The following is a 14,392-nucleotide window of genomic DNA, read 5'->3' on the forward strand; positions in this document are numbered from 1 at the left end:
AGTCCCTAATATAATGTCATATGCTGATTAGATACCTCAAGTGTTTAAAAAGCAGTTTACACAGAAGGAAAAAAAAAAGAAAAGAAATGAGTTTTCAAGCCATGAAAAGACATAGAGGAAACTTAAATGAATATGACTAAGTGAAAAAAACCAATCTGAAAAGACTACATTCTGTATGATTTCAACTATCTGGCATTCTGAAAGGGGCTTGTTTACTATGGAGGCAGTAAAAAAAGATCAACAGTTGCCAGGGGTTGGGGGAAAGAAGGGAGGAAGTGAAACACAGGGTTTTTTAGGGCAGTGAAAACTACTCTTGTGATACTATAATGGTGGGAGCATGTCATTACACATTTGTCCAAACCCACAGAATGTCCAACGCCAACAGTGAACCCTAATGTGAACTATAGACTCTGGGAGAGGGTGATGTGTTGGTGCAGGTTCCTGGACTGTAAAGAACGTTCTGCTCTGACAGGGCACTGTGATAGTGCGGGAGGCCCTGTGCATGGAGGGGGAAGCGGGTATATGGAAACTCCCTGTGCCTTCTGTGCAATTATGCTGTGAACCTAAGACTCCTCTAAACATTCAAGTCTATTTTAAAAACTGATTTTATTCATGTATTTGACTGTGCCGGATCTTCCTTGCTTTGTACAGGCTTTCTCTAGTTGTGTTGAGCAGGCTTCTCATGGCTTCTTTTGTGGAGCACAGGCTCTAGGGCACACAGGCTTCAGCAGTTGTGGCTCCTGGGCTCTAGGGCACAGGTTCAGCAATTGCAGAGCATGGGCTTAGTTGCTCCATGACATGTGGGATCTTCCTATATCAGGGGTTGAACTCGTGTCTCCTACACTGGCAGGCAGATTCTTTATTACTGAGTCACTAGGGAAGCCCTAAAGTCTATTTTTTTCTTTTAAAAAAAAAGCTCTCTACTGCTCCTTGAAGACCTGAGCCTTGCTCGAGGGACCCTCCGTGTGTGGGAAGCCGGCTCTAGTCTGACACTGCCCGAGTCTGAGTGAACACAACTGCCAGATTTAGGAGTTTAGTACCAGCAAGCCTCTTGCATAATACGCCTAAAGCCACATTTTCCATTTCATCTTTAGCAATAGTAAACCTGTATTTTGGCTCGGAGAAGGCAATGGCACCCCACTCCAGTACTCTTGCCTGGAAAATTCCATGGATGGAGGAGCCTGGTGGGCTGCAGTCCATGGGGTCGCTAGGAGTCGGAGATGACTGAGCAACTTCACTTTCACTTTTCACTTTCATGCATTGGAGAAGGAAATGGCAACCCACTCCAGTGTTCTTGCCTGGAGAATCCCAGGGACCAGGGAGCCTGTTGGGCTGCCGTCTATGGGGTCACGCAGAGTCGGACACGACTGAAACGACTTAGCAGTAGCAGTCTTTTTTTTAAACATGATTCTTTTAAGAGTTGTTTTTTTTTTTTTTGATGTGGATCATTTTTGAAGTCTTTATTGAATTTGTTACAATATTGCCTGTTGTTTTTTGTTCTGGTTTTTGACTTTGAGTCATGTGGGATCTTAGATCCCCAACCAGGCATTGAATCCACACCCTCTGCAATGGAAGGGGAAGTCTTAACCACTGAACTGCCAGGGAAGTCCCTGGCTCCTTCTTTCCTTTTTTTTTCCCTCAACTTGTTCAAAATGTGGGAGGGTACCATTTATCAGAGGTCCCTTCAAAGATCCTCAATCTTTGGTGCAATGGGGAATTATTTTTTAAAAGACTGGAATTTAGGCAGTTCCCTGGTGGTCCAGTGCCTAAGACTCTGCACTCCCAATGCAGGAGACCTGGGTTTAATCCCTGGTCAGGGCACTGAGATCACATACGCAGCAACTAAGAGTTCTCATGTTGCAACTAAAGATCTCACATGCTGCAACTAAGACCCAAAGTAGCCAAATAAATAAATAAAAATGAATATTAAAAAAGAATGGAATTCAGAAAGCCAAATATACACATAGAATGGATTTGGGGCAGTCAGAGCCTGCTATGACCTTGGACCTTTGCATATGGGCAGGGCATTTTGAACTTGGTGATTTCTAGAAGCTTAGATCAGGCCAAATGGGTTTGTCTGTTTATTTGTTCACTTTTATAGTTGTGTGGTATCTCTTAACAGTTCTGGAGTGGGCAGGAAGGTTGTGTCCCAGGCCAAGTGTTTTACTGACTTCCGAAGGTGACCTGATGCATGCAACAAACACTGGAGACTCCAGCCCCCTGTAAGAATTGGTACCACCATTCCCCACCTGGGTTTTGAACAAGGTGAGTCAACAACGAATAAAGATGGAGGCTCACAAATCTTCTGTCTCTCCTCTATCAGCCAGGCTGAAGGGTGTGGCTTCTGGTCTGCTGGCTGGACTGAGGCAAGACGTCCCCCTGCACGGGGAGAGAAGTGCAGTCCTACGCCCAGGGGTGAGCTCACTCCCAAGAGGACGAAGAGACAGAGACAGACCAGGTGGGAGTTCTGGAAAAGTCTTCCATGAGGAAACCAGACCAGGGGAGAAGGCATTTCCTTCTGATACTGTTCTTTGAGACGGGAATCCAGGAAGGGGAGCATGAAGCTGGATTCATAGATAGAACGTACGTTTTATGCTCTGAAAGCCGTGAATTCACCTATCAGTGTGTTGCATTTGCTCAAGCACCGTCTTTTCTTGGGGTATCCTGCTCCAGCACTGTCTTTTCTTTCCTCTGCATCCTCAGCAGTCAGGGAGGGGTCAGTAAAAGTCAGGAGGTGCCTGGTCCAGAGACACCTTAGGTGCAGAGATTTGCTGACCACCATGCCCTGGGCTCATGGACTCACTGGCGTGAAGCAGATTCTCTGTTATTTGCTTTGATAGTAGGACCCAAGTAAAAATTTCAGCAGCATTTCTGCTCTTCCAGCATATCTGACTGCGACAATTAGTGTAGATTCTGCTGGGATTGCCTTGTTTCCCATGTTCTCGACCTCTGACCCCTGTGAATTTAATTCTGCTCCTTTAATAATTTCTGAGAGTATAGAATCTGTTGAGCGAGCAGGTTCCCTCCTGCAGAAATCAACTTAAATCCTGAAGCTGCACACTGCATATTCAAGAAGACCAAGCCCTGCTTTGTTTCGGGTGCAAAGGAGAGAAGTTGCTCTGGATGCAGGCTGGGGAACCAGGCAAGCCTGCCTGGATGTTTGGGACTGGGAGGAGGCGGGCTCTCCAGCACCCCTCGGATGAATAGCCTGCCTGGGATGCTTTTGGTTCCAGGACAGGCTCATTTGCTAAGTCCTGGCAAGGGACGGAACAATTGTGAGAGTGCGTGGTGGTGTTGATGCCGAAAGCTCAGCTTCTCTGTACACTGGTGCTGAATTGAATCTCGGAGACAGAGTTTTGGGTGAAGCAGAAAAGGATCGCTTTATTACTTTGCCACGCAGAGGGGACCACAGGGGGCTGATGCCCTCAAAACCATGGGCCGTGAGAAGTTTTATAGTAATTGTTCAAAGAGGGCATGATCAGCTCATGGACATTCTTCTGATGGGTTAGTGATGAGGTCAGTAGGAGTTAGCGTTAACAACCTTCAGGTCCAACTGGTCTGAGGTCTATCTGCTTGTGGGCAGCCTACCATCATTAATCTTTAACTTATCCCACCTGAAGGGGGTTTCAATCTCTGCAAAATAGCTCAAAATTATTGTCTTGTGTATTCACTGATGGGGAAACACGACCCTGCCCCAAGGCTGCTCTTGACTATTTCTCCCTGGTTTCTCATCCCCTCCCTTCCCTAATTAACAACTGCTTGAATCTGCCCACTGGACCTCAGGGAAGGTCATGGAAGCTGAATGAAAGCTGTTTCCTGTAATCAAAGAAATGGGGGACACAGGAAGGCTTTGTGGAGCCCCATAGGTCCCTGCTCCGTATCAGTGTTTGGGTTGGAAACGCAAGCCTCTCCACTGCCATTTACACCCTGCTTTTTTGTCGTTGTTCAGTCTCCAAGTCCTGTTCGACTCTTCTCCACCCCATGGACTGCAGCACTCCAAGCTTCCCTGCCCCTCACCATCTCCTGGAGTTTGCCCAAATTTATGTCCCTTGAATTGGTAATGCCATCCAACCACATCATCCTCTGATCTCATCACACCTTCCTTTACTCAACAACAATTTAGGCTCCAGGCACCAGACTGGAGGAGGCAAAGCTGAGAAGCATGTGGTCTTTAGGGATCCTTTGTGGCCCTTTAGGGAAAGATACACATGTGCGGTAGACAGGTGTAGAGAGATTAAGCCACTCTGGGGTGTAAAATCATCTTGTAGTTTGGGCTCCATCGATGAGCTTGACCCTGGAGGGGCCAGCTGGGGCTCTGTCCACAGAAGTGTGAAACTGAACCAGTAATGGTCCAGCTTCAGGTGGCTAGAACCATACAGCCAATTTAGATGCTGTCAGGTAATACTTTTCTACCTTGTGGCTAAGTTGAGGAAGATGCTGGTTTGTAGAGAGACGGAGAGACAGAGAGGGATAGAGAGAGAGAAAGAGGCCAATCCTGAGATAAAAGCAAGAGTAAAATGGGAAAAGTGGGTACTTGTTGCATTTTCAAGTTTATATTCCAGGTCTTCCTGAGGCTCAGCTACATTCTTGTCCCTCTTTTACTTACAACTAGCCCGTTTTTTTGCCTAAGCTAGTTTGAGTGAGTTCCTGATGCTTGCAAACAAAAGTGTTTGTAACCATACTGACAAATGGTGATCTAGTGGCCTGCTGGTCCTACAGAAGACAGGAGGCTACAGGAGCTGGGACAGGGGATGTCTCACTCTAGGTAAAGGAGTCAGGCCAGGCAAGGAGGGCTTTGTGAGAGGATCAAAATTCAATCACACTCATGAAGGGACTGGTAACAGTGGTGAACACTGTGCCAGACACTCTTCTAAATGCTCCATGATTATCTCAAAGTTAGTTCTCACAGCAACCTAGGAAGTTGGGACAATGGTAATCCCATTCTTTCAGAAGGGAAAACTCAGACTCAGAGAAGCTAAGTTGCTTGCCCAAGATCACGTAACCCAGAAGTGGCGGAGCTGAGATTGGCACTCTGGTCTCTGGCTTCGTTCAGCTACTAGGCTGTGCTATCTCTGCTATCCAAGGCACTTCCTCAGGGTTAATTTCATGGACAAGGAGCAGGCAGGGCTGGGCTGAAGGCTGATGCCTCAGGTAGAGGAAACAGCTTATACAAGGAAATGTAGAGAGGAGTGGGAGAGGATGATCCTATACCCAATTTGCAGAGCCCAGTACAAAATGAGAATAGGGCGCTCCTTGATCAAAAATTATGAAGAATTTCAAGACAGGACTTCCCTGGTGGTCCAGTGGGTGAGAGTCTGCTTGCCAATGCAGAGGACACAGATTCGGTTCCTGGTCTGGGAGGATCCCACACTTCTCATGGCAACTAGCTCGTGCCCCACAACTACTGAGCCTGTGCTCTAGAGCCCGGGCTCTGAAACAAGAGAAAACACCAAAGTGAGAAGCTCACACACCACAACTAGCGAGTAGCCCCCCACTTGCTGCACCACGTGTGCAGCAATGAAGACCTGGCGCAGCCAAAAATAAATAAAGTTATATACATATATAAATCTTTCTTAAAAGAAAAGGAATTTCAAGACAGCCACAGCAGAGCCTTTAAAGCAGACACAGCCCTTCTGGATGTCAGGTTCTGCATGCTGGCCCAGGCTACGCACTCACCTAGAATTTTCTGCCTGGGGTTCAAAAGGGAGAAGGGTGGGTATTGTGGTGGCAGATGAGGGTAGGGTGGGCCTTTTGTGCAAGATCAGAGGCTTTGGGTTTAATTCTAATTCTATAAGGGTTGGATCACCAGTGAAAGACTGAGAAACCAGTGATTCCATTTAAGTTTGGGCTTACACCTAGCAGATCATTATTGGCCCTACAGTAGAAAAGGGAAAATTATCCTTTCTATAGCTAATTCTGACAGGGGTTTTCTGAACACAGCCTGCTTGGGACCTCTTGACTGTTTGAGAAGATCTGGCCAAGGAAGTTCAGAGGCCGAGGTGGGAAAATACTCATTTAGGGGATGTCAAATCCATTAACACAGTACTTTTTTTAAGTCTCAGCTGGAGGGAAATATTTAAATAGAAGTCATTAGTGAGCATATTTCTGAAGCCAACAGCGCCTAATAAGTCAAAATTGCTTTCCCTAAAAATGCAACCTATTGAAGGTTTTTCAACACCCTCCCTTTCTGAAGTGCTCAATTAGGGTGAAAAAAAAATCCATAGCTCTCCCTGGATTGAAACTGCTGAAAGGCCGGAGTGCTTTCTGGTTAAGCATTGTCCAACCACAGTGATACAAATCAGCCCTTTAAGATAATTTATACCTCGGAGAGGACTTCGGAAATGGGCCTGCTTGGAGCTAAAAGCATCGTAAATAAGCTGGGTTGGGTGGCTGCGCCGACCGTGCTGGCTGCAGTGGGAATTCTGGATGGGTCTCCTAGCTCCCCCGCCCCCCGGAGCCTACCTGGTCCATGTGGGCCCCTCCCAACGTCCTTGTAGAGGACAGAGCCTCAGGAAGGTAGGGGGGAACCCATTTATGGTCCCGCAGAAAGTCCCAGGGCTGTACCTCTGGACCACCTAGTGTGTTCAACTGTGTCTCACTTGGTGCTGCCCTCTCTACTGCCCCAAGGCCAGGAACTGACAGTTAGGAGAGAGGGTCCAGTACAGCAGGCCCAAAGACACCGTGGAAAGAACCAAGTGGCTTCCTTGGTGGCTCAGAGGTAAACAATCTGCCTGCAAACAAAACCCAGGTTTTGTGAAAACCCAGGTTTCTTTCCTGGGTGGGGAAGATCCCCTGGAGAAGGAAATGGCTATCCTTTCCAGTATTCTTGCCTGGAGAATTCCATGGTCAGAGGAGCCTGTTGGGCTATAGTCCATGGGGTCACAAAAAGTCGGAAACGACTGAGCGACTAACATTTTAACTTTCACTTCATCAGTATTAAGATAAAAACAAATACACACACAAAAGCATCTGTGTGTTTGTGTGTGCACTTCCAGCTGTGTGTATGTATGTACTCTCGTGTGCCTGTGTTGCAGTGCACTTTCGTGTTCATGTGTGCAGGTGTGCACTGCTTGCATGTGTATATATCTATGTTTGCACCTGCATGCATGTATAATCAACCCTGAATATTCATTGGAAGGACGGATCCTGAAGCTGAAGCTCCAATACTTTGGCCACCTGATGTGAAGAGCTAACTCAATGGAAAAGGCCCCGATGTTGGGAAAGATTGAGGACAGGAGGAGAAGGGGACAATGGGGGATGAGATGGGGGATGGCATCACTGACTCAATGGACATGATTTTGAGCAAACTCCGGGAGATAGTAAAGGATAGGGAAGCCTGGGTGCCGCAGTTCATGGGGTCGCAAAGAGTCAGACACGACTTAGTGACTGAACCACAACCACACCTGGGGGAGTCAGAAAACTTGATTCAGGGACCGAGGGTCAGGTTTGGAACAAAAGCTGGCAAAATGTGGATGGTGCTTTTGGCTGGGTCAGGACGGGTTGGTGAAGGGGTTCCTGCCTGATCTTGTAGAGCCGAGAAGGATCCTAAGGATGAGCGTGGCTTGACCAGATTTTCATTTTAGAGACTGTAAATGCCTGCATGTAAGAGGTAATTATTGTTCTCCAGTATTTCCCTCAGAAAAAGATCCTTCCAAAGTCTGTCGTGTAACAAACAGGGCATTGTAGAGATTGTTTCAAAAAGCAGAGCTGTCTGGAGAAAGACCTGGTAGCCAGAAATCCCTCAATCTGTTGGTAAAAATAAAAAAAGACCAAGGCATTGAACACAGATGGAGTAATTAATTATTCCTGGGAATAATTGTTATTTTTAGGTAAAAATTATTATTTTACCTAATTATAATAAGAGGTAACAATTATTATTACCATCCCCAGAACTGTGGGATGGTATCATAAGCAAACTTTACAAAGGTTATCTTTATTTTATTTTCGCCCATGCCACGCGGGTTTGCAAGATCTCAATTTCCTGACCAGGGAACGGAGAACGGCAGGCTACGGCAGCAAAAGCCCAGACTTCTAACCAGTAGGCTACCAGGGAACTCCCACAGAGGTTGTCTTTCAAAGGCACAGAGGAAAGTCCTTTCTTTTGAGGAGGCGGTCCTAGTGATGGGTAAAGTTACGCCCACAGCTTGCCGCTGATGGGAAGAACTGACTCATTGGAAAAGACCCTGATGCTGGGAAAGATTGAAGGCGGGAGGAGAAGGGGACGACAGAGGACGAGATGGTTGCCCGGCATCACCAACTCAATGGACATGAGTTTGAGTAAACTCCGGGAGCTGGTGATGGACAGGGATGCTTGTCGTGCTGCAGTCCGTGGGGTCGCAGAGTCGGACACGGCTGAGCGACTGAACTGAACTTGCGGCTTGGTGTGGAGGAGCCAGATCTGTGTCTACGGGGCGGGGCTGGGTCTGCGGATGGACACAAGGGTCCAGGGTCGGGGGTGGAGGGGAGCCGGGAGGCGGGGCTGGGGGAGGGGCAGGGCAGCAGGGGGCGGTGCTAAGGCCCCAGCTTGGCTCAGGTGGTTCCTGCAGGGACAGGAGTGTCTCTGAAGTGCTACCTTCGCTCAGCACCAGCTCCGTCTGTCTTGGAAATCGAGGTGACAGAGACTTGGTGACTCCTGGCATTGGCTGTCACTTCCCATTTCCTTGCTCCTCAGAGCGTGGTCGGGAAGGGGTGGAAGCTGGTCAGATGCACACCTGAGCCCTGCCATCCCTCAGGTGAACAGGGAAGGGGACCAAGAGAGGCCCTGGGGTCACTAGCCAGGCCTTTGCTTGCTGGGAGTGCTGAGTCGGCTTCCTCACCTGGGGACTCTAAGGGAGGCGGGTGGACCCACTGTTTGTCTGAGACTCAGCTTGAGATGCTCAGGGTCGAACTCATACATATAGAAACAGAAAGATCTCTCTCCACGCTCCCCCGCCATTGGTTGCCATGGTAACAGGCAGGCCTGGGGATGACAGTCAGGATGGTCAGGACCCACTGTTCCCTACCCTTTCCCCATATCGCTGATTCTACCCACGGGTGAAAAATTTCCCTGGCTCTTCAGCACCTAGCTCCAGGATAAAGGCCAAATCTCTCCGGTTCTCCTAACACAGTCCCAGCCTCCTACCCCCATCCGCTTGCCAACCACAGAGAATTTCTGCCCTCCCCTTCAGCACTCCAGGTGCGCTGCCCTGGTCTCAGCTCACTTGCACCGGCCCCTCCCCATCCCAAAGTATCCTTTCCCCTCCATCCATCACCATTTATTCTTTGAAGTCTTCTCAGTCTCAACACCTGTTCTTCGAAAATATACTTGCTCTCTTGAGCTGCTCCAACTGGTGAAAGCAGGGTCAGCAGCGACAATCCGAATTAGACACTCTCAGTGTCCTCAGGTCCCCACCAGCATCCAGACCTTACCCACCATCCTCCAGCTCTCTCCCCTCCCAGGCACCGGTGTACACCCCAACCTTAGGTACAATTCCCGAAGGCCTGGATGAAGTCAGAAGTAAGAGGGAGCTCCAAGCATCATTCACTGCTCTCGTCTTTCCCTGCCCCATAGCAGGTGCTGTCCTAGGTTCTGGGAAAGCAGCCTTCATGAACTTTAGAACGACCTCTGCCTTCGGGTTTCAAAGTCTAGTCTCAGAAGTGGAAGTGGAAGTGTTTGTTGCTCAGCTGTGTCCACCTCTTTGCAACCCCATGGACTGTAGCCTCTGTCCCTGGGATTCTCTAGGCAAGAATACTGGAGTGCGTAGCCATGCCTTTCTCCAAGGGATCTCCTCAACCCAGGGATTGAACCCAGATCTCCTGCATTACAGGTGGATTCTTTACACCCCAAAGAAAATATGACTAAAAATTGTGAGAACACATACAAAGGAAAAAAAGTAAGTAACTCGGTGCGTGTAAGGTGGGAAGCACAGGACCAACTCCCCCCTCCCCAAACATACATGTTATCTCCTCTCATTCTTATTATCTCCATTTTACAGATGGGAAAACTGAGGCTCCAAGAGGTGAAGAGCACTGCTCAGGGACACACACCACATGATTAGTGAATGGCAGAATCTGTCTGCTCTTCCAGAGACTGGTGAACTTCTTGCTCCAGTGAATTTCTGTTCCTTCTTAGCACCTCTATCCCTTGGTTCCCCTATCCCTCAGATCCCCTTGGGAAACACACATAAAAGGAAGCAGAAGGAAATGGATGAAACATGCGGGAACACTTTATTTATCCAGCTGACTTTGCTCCCCTCCCGTGTGTGTCCTGTTATAGAATAGTTTCCTCCTGTGGGTGAGCCCACACATCTGGGGTGTCTGGCACAAGGGTGCATGCAGTGCAGGGCTGGGAATTCCATTCCTCAGCAGCTCTTTTCTCTCCTTCTCCCTAGAGGATCCCTTGATCCCACTCAAGGATCTCTAGGAGAGTAGCAGCTCTCCCTCCCTCCTTCCATCCCTCCCCCCTTCCCGTGATCCCCTGGGCTCTAGCCATGACATTGGCTGTGTCCTCTTTTAGTAACAACTCAGCCAGCACCCTTTCCAGAGAATTCCTTCATAATCTGAGATGGAGGACAAGCACATGTGTGTTGGCCTTGGGATGACTGTGCAGGGGCAGGAGGCTGTCCCTGAGTGCCCCCTGGGTGGGTTGGGAGGATGGACAGGTGGGTGGACATGAGTGAACAAGTTAGAGCCCATGGAGGTGGGGCCCTTTGAGGCCAACCAGATCTGAACTCCAACCCAGCTCTTCTGCTTTCTGGGTATGTGATTTTGGCTCAGTCACTTAATTCCTCTGAGCCTCCGTCTTCTCATCTGTAAAACGGGGCTGCTGCTAAGTCGCTTCAGCCGTGTCCGACTCTGTGCGACCCCATAGACGGCAGCCCACCAGGCTCCACCGTCCCTGGATTCTCCAGGCAAGAACACTGGAGTGGGTTGCCATTTCCTTCTCCAATGCACGAAAGTGAAAAGTGAAAGTGAAGTCACTCAGTCATGTCCGACTCTTAGCGACCCCATGGACTGCATCCTACCAGACCCCTCCATCCATGGGATTTTCCAGGCAAGAGTACTGGAGTGGGGTGCCATTGCCTTCTCCAAAATGGGTCTAAAACAGTACATATTTAATAGAGCTGTTAAGAGGATTACATGATCAACATATGTAAAATGCCTAGCTCAGGACCCAGCAAGCCATGATTCTTCCTAAGTGACAGCATCTTCCCCTGTCATGCTCACCTGGGGCAGACAGGTGGTGACAGATATTTCCTCAGGCAGTAAATCTCTGAATGTCTCTACATGCCCCCCGCCAACACACACACATGCCCAAACATCTTCTCCTCCTACTTGGCTTCTGTGTTTCTCCATCCTGGCTTTTATCCCAAGCACAAAGCTGTGGGAACACTGATGAGGGGCGGGGGTGAGAGATTAAATTTGGATGTGCAATCTGGGAAGACTTCAAGGAGGAGGGAGAGTTTGTTCCAGGCCCTGAAAGAGTAACAGATTTCAAGGAGAGGGGCGTTCCAGGCAAAGGAGACAGGGTGAGTGGACTCCAGAGATGGGATGACAAAGGCTGATGGGGGGGAGATGACAAAGAGCTTGGGAAAACCTCGAGGGGGAGGGCCAGAGGAGAATGGAGAGGGGTGGATGGTGACCTGGACAAGATGGGGGCGGGGCTGCCACGTGAAGGGGCTTTGAGTAAATGAGGCTATTCAGGGCAGGGGACAGGAGGGTGCTGGGGTGACAGCCGTGAACTTGAAGACAAATGAGCTCCCTGCGGCCATGGAGCTCAGCATCTATACAATCCAACCTTTCTGCTTACCCTCCACCTCCTGTCTGCCTGCTTCTCCATATGTCCATCTGCACAGCCCTAGCCCTTCCACCCACTTTCCACTCATCCACCTGCTTGTACACCAAAGCTTCCAGAAGGGAGAAACTCAAAATATGCAGGATCTTTAGCGTGCCACTCACTTGGTTTGCAAACTTGTTTATTAGGACTTTGCTGTTCCTATGCTGAATATTGGGGGCTCACAATTTGAAGGATATAAGCGTATAAGCGAGCAGGGTGTGTTTCTATACAAATAGATCTTATTTTTCTAACATGTGTCCACAGGGAAGGGGGTCATCCATTGGTTCACACCTGGGTCTCTTCTGTCTTTGTGCTCTGCCCCACATAGAGGGTTGGCTTGTCATCTCATGGTCTTGAAGTGGCCACTCCACTTTCTGGCATAGCAGCACAGCTGTGTTTAAGCTTCTGTAATAGAAATCCCTACAAAGGGGAGGGAGAGAAAGGGATTGGAAAGAATCAAACATGTTTCTCTTTCTTTTATTAAACTTTTCATTTTGTATTGGGGTATTGCCGATTAATAATGCTGTGATAATTTCAGGTGAACAGCGAAGGGACTAGGCTATATGTACACATGTATCCATTCTCCTCCAAACTCCCTCCCATCCAGGTGGCCACACAACACTGAGCAGATTTCCATGTGCTATACAGTAGGTCCTTGTTGGTTATCCATTTAAATATAGCAGTATGTACATGTCCATCCTAAACTCCCTAACTGTCTCTCCCATTCTTCCCCCTGGCAACCATGGCTTATTCTGTTAAGTCTGTGTGTTTCTTTTTCTAAAGAATACTTTCAAACGAAGGATTAATTTCCCTTGATGAAGATGTTTATGGAGACTTTACTGTGCCTATTACCATCGGTGTGCTGTTTTCAATCAGGTTGAGGTGAGGGGAGGTGGCCAGCTGTGTAAGTGGATGAATATGGGGCCCCATGCGAGTGGGGGGATGGAAGGGGCAAGGCTGGAGTGGGAGTTTCAGGGCAGCAGCTCTCCTTTCCCAGTGACATGTCCTGTGCGGCCAGGACACCCGGATTGAAGAGAAACATAGGTAATGAGCAGACCCTGCATATCAGGTATGGGAATCGGCCAGTATTACATTTGGAACTTGATGTTGTATTTCCTCCAGCCACTAGCCATCTGCCAGCCCCATCCTGTTGAAATTTCTTCCATGGTGGCCTCTCTTCATCTCCTGTCCCTAGAATGCTGACCAGGTTCTCTTGTAATGGACCATAATAGGCTCACACATAGAGATGGTATCAATAGTCACATGAGGGACTTCCCTAGTGGTCCAGTGGTTAAGACTTCACCTTCCAATGCAGGGCATGTGGATTCAATCCCTGGTCAGGGAATTAAGATCTTACATGCATCGTGGCCAAAAAAAAAACAAAACATAAAACAGAGGCAATATTGTAGCAAGTTTAATATAGATTTTTAAAAAAAAATAGCCACCTGATGCCACCAGGTTCAAAAACCCTTCTAGTCTGAGACGTTCTGTTTGAATTGAGCCCCCTGGACATTTCACAGGGTACCTGGCCAGTATTTCTCAGGACTGTCAAGGTCACGAAAGTCAAGGAAAGAATGAGAAACTGTCACAGAACAGAAGAGACTGGGGAGAGGGATAACTACACATAATGTGGTGCCCTGGACCTGGAATAGAATCTGGAACAGAAAGAGGACACAAATGGAAACTGGTGAAACACAAATCAAGTCTGGAGTCTAGTCAATAGCAAGCAGCATGCCAAGCTGAAATTCTCAGCTTTGAGCAAGGTACCCTGGTCACATAAGATATTGTGTTAAGTCACTTTAGTCATGTCTGACTCTGTAATCCCATGAACTATAGCCTGCCAGGCTCCCCTGTCTATGGGATTTTCCAGGCAAGAATACTGGAGTGAGATGCCATTTCCTGTTCCAGGGGATCTTCTCAACCCAGGGATCAAACCCATGTCTCCAGTGTCTCCTGCATTGCAGGTGGATTCTTTACCAGCTGAGCCATAGGGAAAGCCCTATAAGACATTAACAACAGGGAAAACTTAGTGAGGGGTACACCAGAATGCTCTGCTATCTTTGCAACTTTTCTAGAAATCTAAAATTGTTCCCAAATAAGAAGTTCATTAACATGAACCCATCTCCTCTTGAATCACTGCCATCTGCTTGAGGTGCTCCAGCAGCTTTTCTGAAATGACAGCTTCCAAGTTCAAGGCCTTTGATGAATGACTTACAGAGAAGTTCATAAAAATGGAGTAAAGACAGGGTGCTTCCTGTGCTCAGCACTCACGTGCTCACCGGGCAGGAGGAGCAGAGCCAGGGTCCACTCTTCACCCTCTCCACTGGAGCCGACTTCCTGCTCCAGCACCCTTACACCCTCTGGCTGATAATTGAACCCGTAAGCCCTGCATCTAACCTGACAGACCTCTGCCCTTGGCTGGTGATCCTACAGTGCTTTCTGTTCTCCAGCCCCAGCCAGTTGCAGACCGGAAGGGTGGCAGGGTCAGGCAGTTCTAAACTGAATCCAACACACTCTTGGCCAGCACCTGCCACACCACACCACACCACGGCCAGGTAGAGTTGTCATCATACCACC

Source organism: Giraffa tippelskirchi, chromosome 3 (genome assembly GCF_054371585.1).
Source record: "Giraffa tippelskirchi isolate mGirTip1 chromosome 3, T2T-mGirTip1v1.2.pri, whole genome shotgun sequence".
Lineage (NCBI taxonomy): Eukaryota > Metazoa > Chordata > Mammalia > Artiodactyla > Giraffidae > Giraffa > Giraffa tippelskirchi.